The 23,053-nt window shown below is 48.5% G+C and overlaps 1 protein-coding gene across 1 annotated transcript in view; it reads right to left on the minus strand.

The window, feature by feature from the left end:
* Positions 1–23,053, minus strand: part of DNAH17 (dynein axonemal heavy chain 17) — a 1,486,981-nt gene that overhangs the window by 1,181,049 nt on the left and 282,879 nt on the right. The gene's annotated exons all lie outside the window — the stretch shown is intronic.

Consider the following 23,053-nt stretch of genomic DNA (forward strand, 5'->3'; position numbering starts at 1 on the left):
GAGGCATTCACGGAGCGGGATGCCAGTGGCCAGTAGTTGGTGTTCCACCTTCACGGAGCGGAAGGATAGAGGGCTGCTATCTCCAAAAAAAAACAAAAAACAAAAAAACAAACAAAAAATAAAAACAGGGGTGGGTAAGAGTATGGGGTAAGGGTGTGGCCTGCTTGTTACAGCGGTTGCTACCCCTAATTGAGCTGGACTTTCACTTGGATGCAGATACGGCGCTGCTCTCTAAATTGGTGGTGGGGTGGAGGGGAATTGGGGCTGGAGGGTACTGGAAGCCAATAGTAACAGGTGGGAGAGAAAAAAAGGGGAAAAAAATGGATAAAGTGCGTAGCTTGCTGGGCAGACTGGATGGGCCGTTTGGTCTTCTTCTGCCGTCATTTCTATGTTTCTATAAGTGCTTGTAACTCACTAACCCGTCTAGCCGATGTAATGGCTATAAGGAAGATAGTCTTCCATGTGAGAAATTTAAAATCACAGGAATACATGGGTTCGAAAGGAGAATGCATGAGTCTTGTTAAGACCAGATTCAGGTCCCATTCTGTGACTGGTGGCCGAATTGGTGGTTTAAGTTGAGTTAAATCTCTCATAAACCTCCTGACAAGAGTTTGTATGGATATTGGTGCATCTCCCATCCTGTTATGGTAAGCTGAGATTGCACATAAATGGACTCTTACAGATGAAGTCTGGAGACCAGAGTCTGAAAGATGGCATAAGTAGTCTAGTAGAGAAGTTGTGGGGCAGGTGAAAGGATCTATACTCTTTTGTCTGCACCACAAAGTAAACCTTTTCCATTTCGAAGAATAGTTATTACGTGTTGAAGGTTTACGTGAAGCTATAAGCACTTGAGATACATTGGTTGAAAGATTGAGTGGTTGTAAAATCAAGCTTTCAACATTCATGCTGTCAGGGATAGGGATTGAAGGTTGGGATGGCGCAACCGACCCTGATCATAAGTTATGAGAGTGGGAGCTATACCCAGGCGAATGGGATCCCTGATCGAGAGGTCTAGAAGTGTGGGAAACCATGCTTGTCGAGGCCAATACGGGGCTATGAGTATCATGGACCCCTTGTCTTGTTGTAACTTCACTAGCGTATTGGTTATGAGTGGTATCGGAGGATACGCGTATAGAAGGCCTGAGTTCCAAGGGTAGCAAAGGCGTCCTTGGCTGGCTGGTTTTTCTGTTTGTGTAGATAACAGAATCTGTCCACTTTGTGATTCAGGTGTGACGCAAAGAGGTCTATTGTTGGTGGTCCCCAACTTTGAAATATCCTGGTCGCTATTAAGGGATCCAGGGACCACTCGTGTGGTACCAACTGACGACTGAGTCGATCCGCCACTACATTGTGAATGCCTGCCAGATAAGTGGCCCGGAGAAACATTGAGTGTGTTAGGGTCCAGTCCCAAATCTGTGCAGCTTCTTGACAAAGGAGATATGAGCCCGTACCTCTCTGTTTGTTGATGTACCACATGGCTACTATGTTGTCCATTTGGATCAGAACAGTCTTGTGTGAAAGGCAGTCCTTGAACGCATGCAGTGCATAACGTATAGCTCGAAGCTCCAGGAAATTGATTTGAAATGTTGCTTCGAGTTTTGTCCAGATACCTTGGGTTTGGAGATTGTTTATGTGAGCTCCCCAACCCTAAGTGGATGCGTCTGTAGTTAACGTTATTTGTGTGGTTGTTGGAAGGGTAGGCCTTTGCGCAAATTGTCCATGTTCGCCCACCAAAGTAGAGAGGAACATAGCTGGTGGGTTACTTGAATTGGAGAATATAGTGGTTGAGTGGCTTGGATCCATTGTGATCTTAATGTCCATTGAGTTATTTATATTTTTATTTATTTATTTATTTAAGGTTTTTTTATACCGGCATTCAAGAACTCGTTCTCATCATGTCGGTTTACAGAAAACAGGGGTGCAAAAATATAACCAAAAACATAAATAAACGTGGAGAAGAGAAGCAGTTACAATTAACAAGGGCTAATGAACTGGGATTGTAAGAAATAAAAGAGATAGAGGAGGATAATTATATACAAGTGTACAATGTAAATAAGGAGTCCACTATATATACAAGAGAACAAAATAAATATGGAGTCCACTATATACAGCTACTTAGCATAGGAATTATTGATGGATCTTGTTAGGTGGAGTTCGGGAAGGCTTGCCTGAAAAGCCATGTCTTAAGTCTTTTCCTAAACGTTAAGAGGCACGGTTCATTTCTGAGATCTGGTGGGATAGAGTTCCATAGCGGAGGGCCTGCTGTGGAAAGGGCTCGGTCTCTCAAGGTTCTGTGATTAGTAGTTTTTACGGGTGGAACAAGGAGGCATCCTGTGTAGGCTTCCCTAGTCGGTCTTGTTGATTTGTGAACACGGGGAGGAATTTGTAGGTCGATTATGGTGTATTGGTGAATGATTTTGTATAATAATGTGATGGATTTGTAAATTACTCTGAAGTGGATTGGTAACCAGTGGAGGGCTTGAAGGACTGGAGAGATGTGGTCTCTTTTTCTGGTGTTTGTTAGTAGACGTGCTGCTGCGTTTTGGACCATTTGGAGCGGTTTTGTATATGAGGAGGGGAGGCCAAGAAGAGTCGCGTTGCAGTAGTCTAATTTGGAGAAGATGAGGGCTTGGAGAATGGTTCTGAAGTCTTTGGCGTGGAAGAGTGGTCTTATCCTTTTTAAAACTTGCAGTTTATAGAAGCAGTCTTTGGTTGTTTTGTTGATGTGGGCTTTGAAGTTCAATTTATTGTCGATTAGCACACCTAGATCCCTTACATGAGTGGTTTGTAGGTTGGTTGGGAGACAGACTGTGGGTTTATTATCGGGAGTTATGAGTAGGACTTCAGTTTTAGATGAGTTTAGTACCAGATTAAGGCTTTTGAAGAGGCTTTTAATTTCTAGGTGGCAGGATTCCCAGAATTCGAGGGTTTTTGAGTATGATTCTTTGATAGGGATCAGGATCTGGATGTCGTCCGCATAGAGAAAGTGTATTAAGTTGAGGTTGGTGAGGAGTTGGCATAGTGGAAGGAGGTAAATATTAAAGAGTGTAGGGGATAAAGAGGAACCTTGTGGGACTCCGACGGTCGAGTCGTGGCGTGATGATTCTTTGTTCTGGATTTTTACCTTGTAGCCTCTGTTGGTTAGAAATGATTTGAACCAGGAGAGCGCTAAGCCAGAGATTCCTATAGCAGCTAACTGTTTAATGAGGATCGTGTGGTTTACGGTATCGAAAGCTGCTGAAAGGTCCAGAAGGACCAGCAGAAATGATTGTCCTTTGTCTGTACCTAGGATGAGGAGGTCTGTTAGGGATGTAAGTAGGGATTCTGTGCCGCGATTTTTGCGGAATCCATGTTGTGAGGTGGAAAGCAGTTTGTTATCTTCAATGAAGTCCGATAGTTGGGAGTTCACAAGCTTTTCCATAATCTTAGCTATGATAGGGAGATTAGCTATTGGGCGGTAGTTGTTGGGGTCTTTTAGGTCCAGGTTGGGTTTTTTTAAAAGTGGTTTGAGTTACCCTCATGGCTATCCGTGCCATAGGAGTAACATGCACTGTGGAGGCCATGTGGCCTAGTGAGGTTAGAAACTGATGAGCTGTTGCTTGTTTCTTTGAATGTAGCGAGTTTTCCAATAGGGAAAGTGTCTCTGCCTGATCCTCGGGTAGAATGGCCTTTGAGAGGATGGTGTTCAATTCTGCTCCAATGAATTGAAGCAGGTGAGATGGAATGAGATGGGACTTTTGATAATTGATGAGAAAACCCATGGAGTGAAGTAGAGTAATTGTTCGACTGAGAGAAGCCAGAGCTCCTTGTTGAGATTAACTTCTTATGAGCCAGTCGTCTAAATAGGGAAAGACATGGACACTTTCCTTGTGTAAGTGTGCTGCTATTACTGCCAGACATTTGGTGAATACTCTGGGAGCAGAGGCAAGTCCGAATGGTAGTACTCTGTACTGGAAATGTTGATGAGCCACCATGACGCGCAGATACTTGTGATGAGGAGGGAATATTGGAATGTGAGCATAAGTGTCTTGAAGATCCAGGTCTTCCCTGTCGTCTACCTTGCTTGCTGGGGTTTTGCTACCTTGAGCCTCAAAATCTTTACAGGCTCCATGCCTCTATCCCAAGAGGTATTCTCCCATCCACTGACCTGGGAGATCCGATACGTTGCATCATCAGCCTACTTGAAGTCTCGTTGTGTTGTGTGTAGACTTCAAGCCTTTACCATACTGGAGCCTCCATTACATGTAGCTTCTTGAGAGTCATTCATCTTCCTTCTTCAACTTAGAGGAGTCATCCTACCGCTTGTCCTCTTAAAGAATTGAAGCTAATAAATGGAACTTTCTTCACTTACAATTTTCTTCTATGCTAGTCTTCAGCAAAAGACCTTCTCATCTTTGACAAGTTTTCACCATTGGTACCACACTTCAAATGAACTCTTGCACTTCACCAAAGCGCTTTTGAACTTTATCCAGGTACCCGATTCTCGGTGGCCTGTGTGCGCTGTCCTCAGAAGACTAATTTCTGCCTACTCTGCTTCTAGAAGTGTCATCTTCAACAGAGACTGTCAATGCTTCCTGTTCCTCAGGATAATATTGATTACTTGGACTTTCTTTGCTTTCGTGTGTCTATGTCAAGTCCTCAACAATGTTGCTTGTCCTTTCTTCTCCCCTTGCAACCTTTAAGATTGGTGTTTGCATCTTCAAGATTCCCAATTGGCATCGGACTTGACTTCCACCCTTACCATAATAGGCTGGGGGGGGGCTTTAAAGGGAGGGTACTGTTACATCCCTGCCTGCGACTGCTCAGTGGACAGGCCCTCACATTTTTTCCACCGCGGCCCGGACTGCCACCAAGCCGTGCTCCTCTTCGCGATCTGCTGCCGCTGTTGCAGTCCCTCCTACACAGCTGGAGCCGCGTCTCCGATGTGTCTTCAGGGGAACTTCCCCTGCTGGGAATCACCTTCTTCACGGCCCGTGCCGCCACCAGAGAATCCCCTTTCTTTGCGGCTAGGATGCCGCTGGAGCCTCCTCTCCGTCAGGGGAATCCCTCGCGGGGATTCTCCTTCACTGCGACCAGAGTGTTGCCGCCGAGCCTTTTCTTCAGCGGCAGGAGCCACTATACGATGTTCTCAGGCCTTTCTTCTTGCTCTAACGCTGCTGCAGGCCTTGGCTCCACCCCCTGTGCTCCAGGGCTCCCTCTAGGGGCTGGCCATGCGGTTTCTTCTCTCCATTTAAAGGGACAAAGCAGGAAGTTCCTCTTCAGCCCTCCCAGATGACGTCTTCAGGGCTCTTCCTGCTCCTGCCCTATAAATAGGCGCTGCTTCATTTCTTCAGTGCCTTCGGATGAATTCACACCATCTTGGGATCAACATCCTCTAGGGATTAACACCCTTCGGATCAACATCTTCAGAGTAACACCCTCCAGAGAGTCCATCCTCAGAGTTCCACAGTTCCAATGTGGTTTTCTTCAAGCTCCTGTCCAGAAGACTTCGTCTTCAAGTCTTCTCTCTTCGTGCTGTCTTCTTCATGATGTCTTCGCCCAATGTCCAGGTCTTCCATGTCGTCTACCTTCTTCGTGGTATGTTCCAGTCTCAGGCTTCCCTTCCACAAGCCTCGGGATCCCTCGTCTATTCCTAGATGTCCCTGATGCTCCGATGTCTCAATGTCCTGACGTCCAGAAGCTCACCTATTTCTGAGTCTCAGATGTGCTGGCGTCCTGACGTCCTTCGTCCAGATATTTGTCCGTCTGCATCTATTAAAGACTTCCAGATCCTACCCTAAGCAGCGGCCCATTCCTGCTGTCGCCCATCTCTTTAGATGTCAGAAGCTTCAAGCGTCTAGAGGTATCCCCTCGACTCAGATGTCCAGATTCCTAATGTCAAGATGGCTTCCTTTGAGGTACTGTCCTCTGCGTACCTCTCTCTTCACTTCACCTCTTCTTCATCCCCAAGAGTCTCATCTTGGCTGTCTTTGTACTCAAGAGTGTTCCTCTTCATTGTCCCCTAGAGTCTCATCTTGGCTGTCTTTGTATTCAAGAATGTTTCTCTTCATCGTATCCAAGAGTCTTGTCTTGTCTTCGTCTTCAAGAGTACACCTCTTCTTCATCCATGTCCAGGAGTCCTCATTTAGTCCAAGTTCCAGGAATCTTTCTTTTAAGAACTCTGATTCTTAACTCTCTGGACCAGGAGTTCCCTGTTCCAGTTCCATTTCTTCATGAGTTGAACTGTGTCCAAGCTTGCACTCACTTTCCTATCCTTGGGGTATCTCGGGGCATCTCTCTGAGTTATCTCGTGGACCAAGGGCTCACACTCACACAGGAGCAAGCGATCACGCCTCTACGCCCTTTCCCTGGGCTTTCCCGCACACATTCACCACGGAATACGTGCCACAAGGCAAGTCCGCAACACTTACACACCGGCCTCCTGCATCTGGAAATACTCATCCTGCATGTGATCTCCAGGGCCATCCACTCCATTATCTTGGGATTACCATGGCTCCAGCAACATCAACCACACTTTGACTGGGTTGTGAGTATATAGATTCCTGCCTGGAGCCTGTAAAACCTCCTTGCTCTATGACTGTGGCAACCTTACTTCCTTGCATTCACTGCCTCCATTGTATGCAAATCTATCTTATGCATATTCATTGTGGATATTTTGAAAACCTGGCCTATTTGTGGCTCTCAAGGACTGGAGTTCGCCGCATCACTGCTCTAGAGGCATTTCAAGAGCTAAAGAACACCTTTATGGACGAACCCTGCCTGTGTCACCCAGATTCCTCATGGGCCTTTGACTTATAAGTTGATGCCTCTACCCTGAGCATAGGGGCTGTTCTGAGCCAACAGACTCCAGAAGGAATACTTTGTCTGTTCCTACTTTCTAAAGAAGTTCTCGCTAGCTTAACGTAATTACAGCATTGGAGATCGAGAGCTTTTGATTGTCAAATTAGGCCTTGAGGAATAGTGCCACCTATTTGAAGGAGCACAACACCATGTTATGATATATACGAACCACAAGAACCTTGAATATCTACATCAAACTCAACAGCTAAATGCGATACAGGCCCGTTGGTCTTTGTTCTTTGCTCTCTTCGACTTCAAATCGCAGTATCACCTAGCACTCAAGAATCAACAGGCAGACACCCTCTCTTGCTCCTTCCAGACCAAGGATGTTCCAGAATCTCTCAGACATATCATCTATTCCACTATGATAATCATGGCTACCATGGTAACCATCCCTCCAGGGAAGCCAGTCGTACCCTCCAGACTACATGAGAAAGTGTTGAAATGACCCCATTGCTCATGTGTCTCAGGTCACCCTGGGTAGGTGTGAACCCTTGAATTGTTTCAATGACACTATTGGTGGCCCCAAATGAAGCAAGACATAAAAGCTTATGTTGATTCATGCCCCACTTGCACATTGCAAAAATCACTACATGGCCACTCCTGGGGGCTGTTACAGCCCTGGACCCACCTGTCCAGGGACTTTATTGTGGATTCTCCCATCTCAGATGACACCACCATGATTTGGGTGGTGATAGACCAATTCTCTAAGATGGCACACTTCATCCAAGTACTCGGCCTTCCTTCCACACCAGAGCTAGCCCATCTCTTTATATTCCATGACTTTTGCCTGCATGGCTTGCCAAAGCACATATTATCCAAGAGAGGAGCTCAATTTATTGCACGATACTGGTGCTCTCTATGTAAGAAGTTTAGCATTACATTTGACTAGACCACAGCTTATCATCCACAAGGGAACGGACAAGCAGAGTGCACCAATCATACTCTCAAGACTCCTCCATTCATATGTCAAAAAACACCAGGATAACTGAGCCACTCTTTTACCTTCAACAAAATTCTCTCATAACACTCATATCAACACAGCCACCAGATCTTCTCCTTATCAATTAGTCTATAGGAAACAACCTCTATCTCATCCATCATTGCTCATGTCGGTGTCTTCTCCAGCAACTCAACTCTCCTGCCCAGGAATTGCATAAATTATGGAAACAGACCAATTATCTGACTGAGAGAGCTGCTGACAAAGCCAAGAAAACTGTGGATGCCCATAGAAGACCAGCTCCCCACTTTAATATTGGAGAGAAAATGTGGCTGAGTATTCAGCATTTATGCCTGCGACTCCATCCCATGCACCTGGCTCCATGTTATGCTGGACCTTTCTCCATGCTCCGGCATCTGGGGCCCATCATATACCAATTACAATTACCACCGCCATTGAAGATTCACAATTTATTTCATTTATCATTACTCAAGCCTGTGGTACTCTCATGGTCCTCTAGGGCATCACCCAAACCACAGGATTGGGCTATTGATGGAGATATTGTACACGAAGTTGAAAATGTCTTAGATTCTCACTATAGGGGCAAGAGAATTGACTACCTCATTTCATGGAAGAACTATGGCCTGGAAGAAAATTCCTGGGAGCCAGCCTCCAACATCTTGGACCGGAAACCTTTTGAAAGACTTTCACCAATGACACCCCAGGAAGCCCAGAGCCTCAGGGAGGGGACTTAAGAGGGGGGTAGTTGTTGCGATGCTGCCAGGCAGCCGCCAACCAGGTCTCTTTTGCGACCCGAGCACCGCCACCTGTTATCCGTGACAGGCAGAGCCACCGCTGTTGTTCTGCCTTTGCGGCCCAGCAGCCGCTGACGCCATTCTCCTGTGTGACGGGGCTGCCGCCACTGTTCTCGCTCCATTCAGTGGGCAGGGCCACTGCTGCTGTGCTCCCAAATGACCCTGAGGCCGTTGCCGATGCTGTCATCCTTGCAGCATGGTGCCGCCAAAGCCGGGACCTGGTTTCGCTGCCTAGTGCCACTCCTGCTTGATGTTCGCGGCATGGACGCCGCCGTCGCTATCCCTGGTCCTGCCTTCTCTAGGCGCGCGGCCATGCCTCTTCGGTGTATTTAAAGGGTCCACGGCGGGAAAGGGCCCGTGACCCCACCTGATGGTGTTATCTGGGCGTTTCCTCTTCAGCCCTATAAAAGGGCCCTTCACCACTCCTTCGTCGCCTTCACAAGGAGCCAGTCGACTCCTGGACTCCTCATCGATTCCAGCTTCTTCAAGGCATTCAGTTCTTCGAGGGAATTCCCTTGTCTTCATCCATGGTTCCTGGTCTCTCGTCGGATCCTCGTCCTCGTCTGTCCTGTCTTCAGATGTTCCTGATGTTCTTGTCCTCAGATGTCCCTTCTCAAGATGTCCTAGTTCCCTCCAGTTCTTCACTTTGGATGTTTCCTGGTTCCGGGTCTAGCCCTAGCCTCCCCTGGCAGATTCCACTTCCAGATGACCAACCTGGGTGTCAGCCACGCCGGGTCACTGAAGCCTCCCCTCCGGCCATATCCTGCTATGAGAGCCGCTTGGATCCTCTCCTCATCCTAAGCCTCAGTCCTGCCTTTACCTTGTCCTAGTGTCTAAGTGCCTTTGTCTCATCCTAGTGTCCAAATGCCTTCGCCTCGTCCAAGTGTCCAAGTGTCTTCGCTTCATCCAAGTCTCCAAGTGTCTACGTCTTGTCCTTGTTTCAGTGCCATTGCCTGTCCTCAATCTCTGCCCATTCTCTCGTACCTGCCGTTTCCAGGTGGCAGGTCTGAAAGGGCTATTGAGTGGCCGGCGGGCTACCAGAGACCAGCATAGCATTGATGGGTCTCATCTGGTGTGTTCAGGTTTGGCAGAGGTCAGGGCCCCTGGTCTTCAGCCTGTCCACCTGTGCTCGGACATGCCTTGCTGCCTAGTCACTCCCCCGGAGTCCTCCTCTGGGGTCGTGCCATGGTCCAAGGGCACACATTCTCCCTAGTGCTCCCGCAACAGTAGTATTGCGTTCGGTGATCCATGGGCTAACCTTGCAAAACCACCACCTCACCTCTCTGGCCGGGCCCTCAGACACAGCAACACGCCACCAGCACTCTTCATCACAGGATGCTGCTCCTCTTCATGATAGCTTGCCGCCGGTTCACCTTGCAACCGGATGCTGCTGACTCCCTTCTGCTGCGCTCCTCCTTAGGTGTGCATACCCGACCCTGCTATAATTAAAGAGCCTGAGGCGGGAAATGCCCCGCAACACTTCCTGATTACCTCACTCAGTCAGGCCTATAAAAGGCCCTCTTGACCTCTCTCTCATTGCCTCAGCAACAGGTCCACCTACTCCTAAAGTAGTGCATGTTCTTCCAACATCTTGTCTTCGGTTCTTGTGCCTTGTCTTCCTTTCTAGTACTTTCTAGTGCTCTTCAGTTCTAATGCCTTGTCTTCTGTTTTTGTCTTTCCCCAAGTTGCCCACCTGTTCTTCTCTTTGCCTGCCTACACTACCTATCCATCCCATTTCTCCCCTCGGATAGATACCTGGTTTAACTTCGGCCTGATCTTGGATTCTCCTGACCACTGCTTGCCTCTGACCTTGGCCTGATCTCAGATTCTCTTGACCACTGCCTGCCTCTGATCATTGCTCGGACCTAGGACTCATCTGTCCTCTACCTGCCTACGACCCAGCTCTCCAAGGACCACCTCTTTTACCATCTGCAGAGCCCCAACCTAAGACCTGCCAGCCCCAGCACCCAAAAGCTCAACCTGAGGTGAATGAGGACTGATATAGACAAAGGTCCTGCTGGGTCTCTACTTTGCCCAGGTCCACCTGCTGATGGTAGGAACCTGCAAGGCTCTTCCCTGCAAGTTGTGCCAATTCTGCCTCTGCGCAAGAGTCCACAGATGCAACAATAAGTAGTCTCTATTCATGTGTTCCATATTCTATAAAAGTCCAAAATACATGTGTATTTCACTTTCGTGTGCACATATATGCACTTAAAAAAAGGGGCGGACTAAGGTGTTTCTGGGCAGGGCCAACAGTTATGCGCATAAGTTGCTATTTTACAAGACACACGTGCACAGTTTCCAAGTTGCTCACATATTTTTACACCTGCTAATTGTCTGGAGTAAGTGGTATTAAATGTGTTTATTTTGTAGTACTGACTGGGTGGGAGGTCTGGATGACCTGGGGGGATTTCTGGTTGATGGTTCTCGATGACTTGGAGAAGGCAAACTAGAAGACTAAGTGGTTAAAGTGGTAATTACCCTCACATAGGGTTTTAAAATACACAGATTTACTAATGTAAATCTTGACGTGGTAAATATGTCTTACTTTATTTTCGCATGTAAAATATTTGCAAATACATTTTTAAAATAGATGGGTAAAGTGGGTACATTCAATAAATTGAAATAAATGGTTTTAAAGCATTGTATGTATTTGTGTGTTGGCCTACAAATGCACATATGTTGTGGGGTAAAAATACATGTATTTTATAATATACATGTATGTGATACATGCATGTTATAAAATGCTATGGTAAAATAGCAAAATTGCTTACCTTGTAATAGGTGTTATCCTAGGACAGCAGGATGTAGTCCTCACATATGGGTGAAGTCACTGACGGAGCACTATCATGGAAAACTTTCTGTCAAGTTTCTAGAAACCTTTGACTGGCACACTGTAGGGATGTGAATCGTTTTTGAACGATTAAAATTATCGTCAGATAATTTTAAAATCGTCCTAAATCGTTACAGTGCACGATACAATACAAATGCCCCCGATTTATCGTCAGGGGCATTTGTATTGTATCGTTAAATAGGGCACGGGAATTATTTGGGAGAGGGCGGGAAAACCGGCACACCAAAACAACCCCTAAACCCACCCCGACCCTTTAAAACCAATTCCTTACCCTCCCCCACCCTCCCGAACCCCCCCAAAATGTTAAGTTACCTGGTGGTCCAGTGGAGGGTGTCCCGGCGCGATCTCCCTCTCTCGGGCCATCGGCGCCATTTTGGTTGCCACTAATTAAAATGGCGCTGATGGCCTGATAAAAAAAAAAACCCACCCGACCCTTTAAATCGACCCCCCTTAGCCTCCCCCACCCTCCCGACCCGACCCATCGCTAATTGTTTTTTTAGGGAGGCCCGTGCCGCTAAAAAAAACCCAACCCACCCGACCCTTTAAATCGACCCCCCCCCCCCAATCCCCCCAAAACCTTTTAAAGTTACCTTGTGGTCCAAGGGGGCCTTGGGGGGCCTCGGGGAGAGATCCAGGGGGGCCTCGGGGAGAGGAGAGATCCAGGGGGGCCTCGGGGAAAGATTTCCCGTTCCCAGGCATCAGCTGTTCTAAAAAAAAAAATGGCACCGATGCCCCTTTGCCCTTACCATGTGACAGGGTATCCGTGCCATTGGCCGGCCCCTGTCACATGGTAGGAGCACTGGATGGCTGGCGCGGGCCTCCCTAAAAAAAAAATTAGTGATGTGAATTGGAATCGGAAACGATTCCAATTCACATATCTTAACGATCAGATTTCCCCCCCCCCTCCCCAGCCGAATCTGATCGTTAAGACGATCTGGCACACGATTCACATCTCTAGCACACTGAGCCCACTGAGCATGCCCAGCATGCCATAATCCCTCGAGCCACAGGGGTCTCCCTTCAGTCTCGTATGTAGCAATAAGCGTTAGCCAAAAATAAAATACTAAAACGTATCGGACCCAACTCCGCGGGGTTTGGGTGGGTTTCGTGAGGACTACATCCTGCTGTCCTGGGATAACACCTATTACAAGATAAGCAATTTTGCTTTATCCCAGGACAAGCAGGATGCTAGTCCTCACATATTAGTGATTAGCAAGCTACAGGCTGAGTCATGTTGTAGTGGACCAACACTGAAGTATTGTTGGTGAAAATGAGGAAGCCTAAATTCACAGCAGGTTGGATGTAGAAGGAGTTGGGATTATATTGGAAACAAATTCTTTAAGACAGATTGTCCATAGGCTGAATCTTGTCGTCCTTCTTTGTCCAAACAGTAATGAGCTGCAAAGGTGTGAAGAGAACTCCATGTTGCAGCTTTACATATGTCAAGAATTGGCACTGAACGGTAGTGTGCTATTGAGGTTGACATTGCACTTACTGAATGTGCTTTTACTCGCCCTTGGAGAGGAAGGTCTGCTTTTTCATAGCAGAACTCTATACAATCTGCTAGCCAGTTGGAGAGAGTATTTGCCCACTGGATTACCCGGTTTGTTTGGATCATAAGAAACAAAGAGTTGAGTGGATTTTCTATAGACTGCAGTGCAATCTAAGTAGTATGCTAACACACGTTTACAGTCCAATGTATGTAAAGCCCTCTCACCTTGGTGAGAATGAGGTCTTGGGAAGAATGTGGGCAAGACTATGGACTGATTCATGTGGAATTCCGTAACTACCTTGGGAAGGAATTTTGGGTGTGTATGGAGTACCACTCGATCATATAGGAATTTTGTATAGGGTGAGTATGTGACAAGTGCATGTAACTCACTAACCCTTCTAGCGGATATAATGGTTATTAGGAAGATAGTCTTCCATGTGAGAAATTTAACATCACAGGAATTCATGGGCTGAAAGGGAGAACACATGAGCCTTGTTAATACCAAATTAAGGTCCCATTCTGTGACTGGTGGCTGTATTGGTGGTTTAAGGTGAGTTAAACCTCTCATAAATCTACTGACAAGAGGTTGCACGGATATTGGTGCATCTCCCAGTTTATTATGGTAAGCCGAGATTGCACTTAAGTGTACTCTTACAGATGAGGTCTGGAGACCAGAGTCTGAAAGTTGCCATAGATAGTCTAGTAAAGAGGGTGTGGGGCAAGAAAAAGGGTCAATGTCTTTTTGTGTGCACCACAAAGTGAATCTTTTCCACTTCGAAAAATAGTTCTTCCGTGTGGAAGGTTTGCGTGAAGCAATAAGCACTTGAGAAACATCAGTGGAAAGATTGAGTGGTTGCAAGATCAAGCTTTCAACATCCACACTGTTAGAGATAGGGATTGAAGGTTGGGATGGCGCAATCTGCCCTGATCCTGAGTTATTAGAGTGGGAGCTAGACCCAGGCGAATTGGCTCTGTGATCGATAGGTCGAGAAGTATGGGAAACCACATCTGTCATGGCCAATATGGGGCTATGAGTATCATGGACCCCTTGTCCTGTTGTAGCTTCACTAGAGTTTTGGTTATTAGCGGTATTGGGGGATACGCGTATAAAAGGCCTGAATTCCAGGGGCGAACAAATGCATCCCTGGCTGGCTAGTAGGGATGTGAATCGTGTCCTCGATCGTCTTAACGATCGATTTCGGCTGGGAGGGGGAGGGAATCGTATTGTTGCCGTTTGGGGGGGTAAAATATCGTGAAAAATCGTGAAAAATCGTGAAAAATCTAAAAATCTAAAAATCGCAAAACCGGCACATTAAAACCCCCTAAAACCCACCCCCGACCCTTTAAATTAAATCCCCCACCCTCCCGAACCCCCCCAAATGAGTTAAATAACCTGCGGGTCCAGCGGCGGTCCGGAACGGCAGCGGTCCGGAACGGGCTCCTGCTCCTGAATCTTGTTGTCTTCAGCCGGCGCCATTTTCCAAAATGGCGCCGAAAAATGGCGGCGGCCATAGACGAACACGATTGGACGGCAGGAGGTCCTTCCGGACCCCCGCTGGACTTTTGGCAAGTCTCGTGGGGGTCAGGAGGCCCCCCCACAAGCTGGCCAAAAGTTCCTGGAGGTCCAGCGGGGGTCAGGGAGCGATTTCCCGCCGCGAATCGTTTTCGTACGGAAAATGGTGCCGGCAGGAGATCGACTGCAGGAGGTCGTTCAGCGAGGGTTCCGGCGCCTCGCTGAACAACCTCCTGCAGTCGATCTCCTGCCGGCGCCATTTTCCGTACGAAAACGATTCGCGGCGGGAAATCGCTCCCTGACCCCCACTGGACCTCCAGGAACTTTTGGCCAGCTTGTGGGGGGCCTCCTGACCCCCACGAGACTTGCCAAAAGTCCAGCGGGGGTCCGGAAGGACCTCCTGCCGTCCAATCGTGTTCGTCTATGGCCGCCGCCATTTTCGGCGCCATTTTGGAAAATGGCGCCGGCTGAAGACAACAAGATTCAGGAGCAGGAGCCCGTTCCGGACCGCTGCCGTTCCGGACCGCCGCTGGACCCGCAGGTTATTTAACTCATTTGGGGGGGGTTCGGGAGGGTGGGGGATTTAATTTAAAGGGTCGGGGGTGGGTTTTAGGGGGTTTTAGTGTGCCGGCTCACGATTCTAACGATTTATAACGATAAATCGTTAGAATCTCTATTGTATTGTGTTCCATAACGGTTTAAGACGATATTAAAATTATCGGACGATAATTTTAATCGTCCTAAAACGATTCACATCCCTACTGGCTAGTATTTCTGTTTGTGTAGAGAACAGAACCTGTCCTCTTTGTAATTCAGATGTGATGCAAAGAGCTCTATTGTTGGTTGTCCCCAACATTGAAATATCCTGGTCGCTACTGAGGGATCCAGGGACCATTCGTGAGGTTGGAACTGACAACTGAGGCGATCTGCACCTATGTTGTGGATGCCCACTAGATAAGTGGCTCGAAGAAACATGGAATGTCAGGGCCCAGTCCCAAATCTGTGTGGCTTCTTGACAAAGGAGATATGAGCCCGTACCTCCCTGTTTGTTCAGGTACCACATGGCGACTGTGTTGTCCGTTTGAATCAAAGCAGTCTTGTGTGAAAGGCAGTCTTTGAATGCATGTAGAGCATACCATATAGCTCGATGTTCCAGGAAATTGATTTGAAATGTTGCTTCGAGTTTTGTCCAAGTACCCTGGGTTTGGATATTTATTTATTTATTTTATTTATTTATTTATTTATTGGTTTTTATATACCGCCGCTCATCAGAGATATCACGTTTTATATATATATATATATATATATATGTGAGCTCCCCAACCCACGGTGAATGCATCTGTAGTTAGAGTTATTTGTGGAACTGGTTGTTGATGTTGTATCCGTCGCTGTCCGACGTCTCTGCTCCGCCCACCTTACCTCGTTGGTGACTCCCTCCGGGGTTGATGGAAGGCTAGCTGCTGCGGCGTCTCCAGGCCATCCTCCTCCGGAATTCCCGGACCGGCTCGACGCTGCAAGCCGCCATGTTGACCAGATGCCTAAGGGCGCGCGCATGGCCTAACTGATGTACCAGCATAGGCGCGAACCTCAGAGGCGTCCCCATGAGATGACGTCATCAGCTCCAGATATTTAAGGTCTCAGTTTTCGCTAACAAGATGAGTTAGCAAGGGATAGGGTTTACCTAGCTTCCTCCAGGTCGCTGCGGATGGGATTCGCTCTCCGCAACCCTAGCTACTCTGCCTCCTCGGACTTCACTAGAGGTACCCACTCCTCGGGGGCCTCACTCTCTCTTTTTCTTTTCAGGTCGCAGTCCAGAACCGGTACTCACTCCTCGAGGGCCCACGTCCCAGACCAGCGCCTGAATACCACTTCTGCTAAAAAGTCATCGCTGCTTACAACATTAGTGAGTTTCCATCTGTCTCTCAGAGCTTTCCCTGGGACCAGGTACTCGCTCCTCGAGGGCCTACTGCATTCCACTCCTGGGCTGCCTCAAGAGACTATGGTGTGAGTGTTATCATCAAGGACTTGTTCCAGAACTCTGCATATCTTATCTACTCACTTCTTAGTTTCTCTACAGCTCAGCCACCTTGGGATTGCTGTTCCAGTACCTGAGGGACTTCAGCCCAGCCAGGCGCTTCCAACTCACTACTGCTACCTCTGATGGTTTAATATATTGTCTAATAAAAGAACTAGTGTGTGTCTGTCTCCTACACTAAGCCTGACCAGTGGTCCCTCTCGGGATCTCCCCCGAGGACGTGGTCACCTGCCACTGGTCCAAGGATCCACCCACAACTACTCCGTTAATAACAGATTGCTGATTCCCAGCTTTTTCAACAGAGCTTTAATAACAGTTGAAAAGGTAGAATTTGCGTAAGTTGTTTTTGTCTACCCACCAAAGGAGAAATGAATGTAGCTGGTGGGTTATTTGAATTGGAGACAACAGTGGTTGAATTGCTTGTATCCATTGTGATCTCAATGTCCATTGGGATAGTCACATGGCTAATCTGGCCATAGGAGTGACATGAACTGTAGAGGCCATGTGACCTAGTAAGGTTAGAAACTGATGAGCTGTCGCTTGTTTTTGCAAGTGTAGCGAGTTTGCTAATAAGGCGATCTTCAGGTAGGAAAGCTCTGGATAGGATGGTGTTCAGTTCTGCTCCGATGAATTGAAGTAGGTGAGATGGGGTTAGATGGGACTTTTGGTAATTGATGAAAAAATCCATCGAGTGGAGCAGAGTGATCGTTCGATTGAGAGAAGCAAGAGCTCCTTGTTGAGACTGACTTCTGATCAGCCAGTCGTCCAGATAGGGGAAAACGTGCACACCTTCCTTGTGTAAGTGTGTTGCTACTGCCTCTAAGCATTTCGTGAATACTCTGGGTGCTGAGGCAAGTCCGAATGGTAGTACCCTGTATTGGAAATGCTGTTGTCCCACCAGGAAATGCAGATACTTGCGATGAGGAGGGAATATAGGAATGTGAGTATAAGCATCTTGTAGATCCAGAGAACAAAGCCAGACTCCTGTCTGAAGAAGGGGAAGTATTGTGCTAAGGAGACCATCCTGAATTTTTCTTTTCGTAGAAATTTGTTGAGATTTCTTAGGTCTAGGATGGAACGTAGGCCTCCTGTTTTCTTTGGAATGAGGAAATAATGGGAGCAGAATTTCCTGCCCTGCTGAGTCCGGGGTACTGGCTCTACGGTTCTGGCTATCAGAAGGGTGGACAATTCTGCTTGTAGATGATTGATGTGAGTGTCGTTTAGCGAAAGAGTCTTTGGAGGAGAGTCTTTGGAATTGATAGGAAATTGAGTCGATAACCTCATGATATTATTGAGAGTACCCATTGGTCTCTTGTTATCTGAGAACAACAGTTGCAATAAAAAGAGACTCGACCCACTACTGGTATGTTTGGATTGGGGTTTTGGAGATGGCTTTTGTTCTCTGGCATTGCCTCAAAAGCCTGCAGCTGGTCCTGTCTATGCTGGTGGTTGAGGCCTAAAGGTTCTAGGCTGTCTGGGTTGAGATCTTTGTTGTGGTCGAGATGATCTACCCCTGGATGACGGAGGGTAATATTTTCTCAGCCGGTAGTATGGCTTTCTGGTATCTTTCCTTGGTTGACGATGGGATGTTGAAAAGGAAGAGTCTCATGGGACTGCGGATAATTGGCGCAGTGTCTCTCTGTGTTCTTTGTGTTGAGCTACTGCGTCCTGAACCTTTGACCCAAATAGGTTGTCGCCTACGCAGGGTAAGTCCACTAATTTATCCTGTACCTCAGGCTTGAGGTCAGAGGCTTTTAACCAGGTCCAGCGGTGTGCACTAATTCCAGAAGCTGCCACCCTTGAAGCTGTTTCGAAGCTATCGTAGGCAGCCCGGACCTCATGCTTTCCAGCTTCAAGTCCTTTATGTATAATAGCTTGAGCTGTATCTTGATATTGCTGAGGTAGCGAGTCTGTGAGCTGCTGCATCTGTTTCCAGAGATTCCTCTGGTATTGCGTCATATAGAGTTGGTAAGTTGCTATTCTGGAGTTAAGCATTGCTCCTTGGTATACTTTCCTTCCCTGGTGGAGTAGATGAGTGAGGTCGTACTTGTTTAGATTTTTTCTGAGCCGACTCTACTACAACTGACTGGTGTGGTAGCTGTGTCTTTTGGTATCTAGGGTCATGCTGAACGAGATATGTGGTGTCCATCCTCTTATTAACTGGTGGGACAGAACATGGATGTTCCCACAATCTATGTTGTAATTCCAGTAGGGCCTCGTGGATTGGGATGGCCAAGACTTCCTTGGGTGGATCCACAAATTGAAGGACTTCTGTTTGTTGTCTTGTATCCTCCTCAGACACTAATTTGAATGGGATTGTGTCTGCCATATCTTTAATGAAAGTAGTGAAGGATAAGTCTTCTGGTGGGGACTTTTTCCTTCCTTCTGGAGGAGATGGCTCAGGCATGAAGCTTTCAGATGAAGAATCTGTGCCTTTCTCCTCCCAAGGATATGTGTATGTTTGTAGGGAGAAGTAGGAGACGATCCCGGTGGTGCTGATGAAACCACTGGTCTGAAAAGTCCTGAGGGTCCTGGTTGAGGGTCATTAAGTGGAAAGTGTCGAAAAGTGTCTCCTACACCTGCAAGGTTAGTAGGGAGCGGCTGTGATGGCATGGCACTGATGAGGACATCAAGTTTGTCCATGAGTGGTTGAAATATTGAAAAGTCCGGCTGCATCAGAGTCCCTGGCATGAATAATGGCATCTGGGACGTCATCAGAATCAGCATCGATACTGGTCCCAGTATCGGTACTTGTGGTCACCATCATCGGTGTGGTCACCGACATTGGTGTAGACACTGGCATCAGTGTGGTCACCGGCATTGGCACCGGTATCGGTGCAGGTATCGGCATCGACAAGGGTGTTGGGGTCATCGATGGTATCGGCATCAGTGTCGATGGACGATATTCATGGAGCGCTTCTCATACCGCCTGGCGGATGAAACCACTCAGTTCCTCTGTAATAGCTGATGCAGGCAGAGCAGCTATACGTGGTGGCGGTGGAGGCATCATCAGCTCTACCACAGGGCCCTGTGGTGGCTTGATGTCCGACACCCCTAGGGGTGGGGAACGCCTCGGTGTAGAAGGCCTCGGTGTTTCTTGTAGATGAGGTTTGTTAGCTGCTGACTTCTCCGGCGACAGCAAGGCTTCCGGGATCGAAGAATGTCGATGACGATGTCAATGTTATGTATGTTGTTCCGTAGTTTTTTCAAGGACCGACGACTTCGTCAATGCCGCGGATGGCACCGACGCCATCCGCGGCATTGACGAAGTCATCGGACCCCCGAACCCTCTAGACGCTTTTTTATCATTAGCTTTTTCGATGCTCCGGCCGGAGACGAATGAGTAGACGTCGACGTTGAAGGTAACAATTGTATGTGGAAAAGGTGTTCCATTTTTTCCTGGCATGCTTTTCAACCTTTAATGGTCATTTCTGCACATTTTGGACATGATGATACATCATGGGACTGACCCAAACAAAGTACACACTCAAGGTGTGGATCCGTAATCGACATGGTCCGATTACATTTGGGACATTTTTTAAAACCTGTGGCCATGATAACCTCGACAGCCGTCGATGGATATCTGACAAAAAATTGAGTTGGAAAGGAATTATTCTACTCACCGGCCAGTGGTTGAAGAGAGACCCCGATGTGGGAATGGGAAAAATCAAGTTTTTAATCTGCTTTATAGACAGAATTGTGTGAAGAAATTCACATAGGGCTCCTGCTCCGCGATGCCAAAAGCAGCGTGGAAAAACTAAGACTGAAGGGAGACCCCTGTGGCTCGAGGGATTATGGCATGCTGGGCTTGCTCACTGGGCTCAGTGTGCCAGTCAAACGTTTCTAGAAACTTTGACAGAAAGTTTTCCGTGATAGAGCTCTCTCAGTGATGTCACCCATATGTGAGGACTAGCATCCTGCTTGTCCTGGGATAATGTGCATTAGGGATGTGAATCGTTTTCCATATCGTCTTAACGATAGAAATCGTGTGGCAGGGCAAGAAAATCGTCTTAGGCACGATTTTTTAGTTAAAAAATCGTTAAAAATCGTTTTTTCCGATTAGTGCGCACTAACGGGAGTTAGTGCGCACTAACTGGGAGTTAGTGCGCACTAACTGAAAATGATACAATTTGACACTTTTCAGGTCAGTTAAGGTCAGTTTAGGAATGAATATGTATTCCTATTGGCTGCCCTCTTATTTATTCATGTTACCAAGTTTCCTACTGACAGTATATGGGGGATGGGAAATGGAAACAGTTGGTAGCTTGACAAAACAAGTAATGTGATCAGTCAATGTGACTAGAACTTGTGCCCTAACCCTGATACCAGGGGTATTGTGATCTTCCTGCACACAGTGCCCTATCCCTATTAATACCAGGAGTGTTGTGATCTTCCTGCACACAGTGCCCTATCCCTAATACCAGGGGTGTTGTGATCTTCCTGCACACAGTGCCCTATTCCTGATACTGGGGGTGTTGTGATCTTCCTGCACACAGTGCCCTATTCCTGATACCGGGGGTGTTGTGATCTTCCTGCACACATCCCGGTATCAGGGATAGGGCACTGCATGCAGGAAGATCACAACACTCCTGGTATTAATAGGGATAGGGCACTGCATGCAGGAAGATCACAACACTCCTGGTATTAATAGGGATAGGGCACTGCATGCAGGAAGATCACAACACCCCTGGTATCAGGGATAGGGCACTGTGTGCAGGAAGATCACAATACCCCGGAGGAGTGAGGGTCAGGCAGCTCCCCCCTGTCTGTGAAGCCAGCCTCTCACTAGTAATGCAGGGAGGGAGCTGTCTCAGACTTCACCATCCTCCCCCCCCCCCCCCTTACCCACACACCATTCACTAGCTGGGACATGGGGGAAGTCAGGAGTGAGGGTCAGGCAGCTCCCCCCTGTCTGTGAAGCCAGCCTCTCACTAGTAATACAGGGAGGGAGCTGTCTCAGACTTCACCATCCACCCCCCCCCCCCCTCACCCACACACCCTTCACTAGCTGGGACATGGGGGAAGTCAGGAGTGAGGGACAGGCAGCTCCCCCCTGTCTGTGAAGCCAGCCTCTCACTAGTAATGCAGGGAGGGAGCTGTCTCAGACTTCACCATCCTCCCCCCCCCCCCTCACCCACACACCATTCACTAGCTGGGACATGGGGGAAGTCAGGAGTGAGGGTCAGGCAGCTCCCCCCCTGTCTGTGAAGCCAGCCTCTCACTAGTAATGCAGGGAGGGAGCTGTCTCAGACTTCACCATCCTCCCCCCCCCCCTCACCCCACACACCATTCACTAGCTGGGACATGGGGGAAGTCAGGAGTGAGGGTCAGGCAGCTCCCCCCTGTCTGCGAAGCCAGCCTCTCACTAGTAATGCAGGGAGGGAGCTGTCTCAGACTTCACCATCCGCCCCCCCCCCTCACCCACACACCATTCACTAGCTGGGACATGGGGGAAGTCAGGAGTGAGGGTCAGGCAGCTCCCCCCTGTCTGTGAAGCCAGCCTCTCACTAGTAATGCAGGGAGGGAGCTGTCTCAGACTTCACCATCCACCCCCCCCCCCCCCCCTCACCCACACACCATTCACTAGCTGGGGACATGGGGGAAGTCAGGAGTGAGGGACAGGCAGCTCCCCCCTGTCTGTGAAGCCAGCCTCTCACTAGTAATGCAGGGAGGGAGCTGTCTCAGACTTCACCATCCTCCCCCCCCCCCCTCACCCACACACCATTCACTAGCTGGGACATGGGGGAAGTCAGGAGTGAGGGTCAGGCAGCTCCCCCCTGTCTGTGAAGCCAACCTCTCACTAGTAATGCAGGGAGGGAGCTGTCTCAGACTTCACCATCCTCCCCCCCCCCCCTCACCCACACACCATTCACTAGCTGGGACATGGGGGAAGTCAGGAGTGAGGGTCAGGCAGCTCCCCCCTGTCTGCGAAGCCAGCCTCTCACTAGTAATGCAGGGAGGGAGCTGTCTCAGACTTCACCATCCTCCCCCCCCCCCCCCTCACCCACACACCATTCACTAGCTGGGACATGGGGGAAGTCAGGAGTGAGGGTCAGGCAGCTCCCCCCTGTCTGTGAAGCCAGCCTCTCACTAGTAATGCAGGGAGGGAGCTGTCTCAGACTTCACCATCCTCCCCCCCCCCCCCCCTCACCCACACACCATTCACTAGCTGGGACATGGGGGAAGTCAGGAGTGAGGGTCAGGCAGCTCCCCCCTGTCTGTGAAGCCAGCCTCTCACTAGTAATGCAGGGAGGGAGCTGTCTCAGACTTCACCATCCTCCCCCCCCCATCACCCACACACCATTCACTAGCTGGGACATGGGGGAAGTCAGGAGTGAGGGTCAGGCAGCTCCCCCCTGTCTGTGAAGCCAGCCTCTCACTAGTAATGCAGGGAGGGAGCTGTCTCAGACTTCACCATCCTCCCCCCCCCCCTCACCCACACACCATTCACTAGCTGGGACATGGGGGAAGTCAGGAGTGAGGGTCAGGCAGCTCCCCCCCGTCTGTGAAGCCAGCCTCTCACTAGTAATGCAGGGAGGGGGCTGTCTCAGACTTCACCATCCT

The sequence above is a fragment of the Rhinatrema bivittatum genome, chromosome 4, assembly GCF_901001135.1.
Source record: "Rhinatrema bivittatum chromosome 4, aRhiBiv1.1, whole genome shotgun sequence".
Lineage (NCBI taxonomy): Eukaryota > Metazoa > Chordata > Amphibia > Gymnophiona > Rhinatrematidae > Rhinatrema > Rhinatrema bivittatum.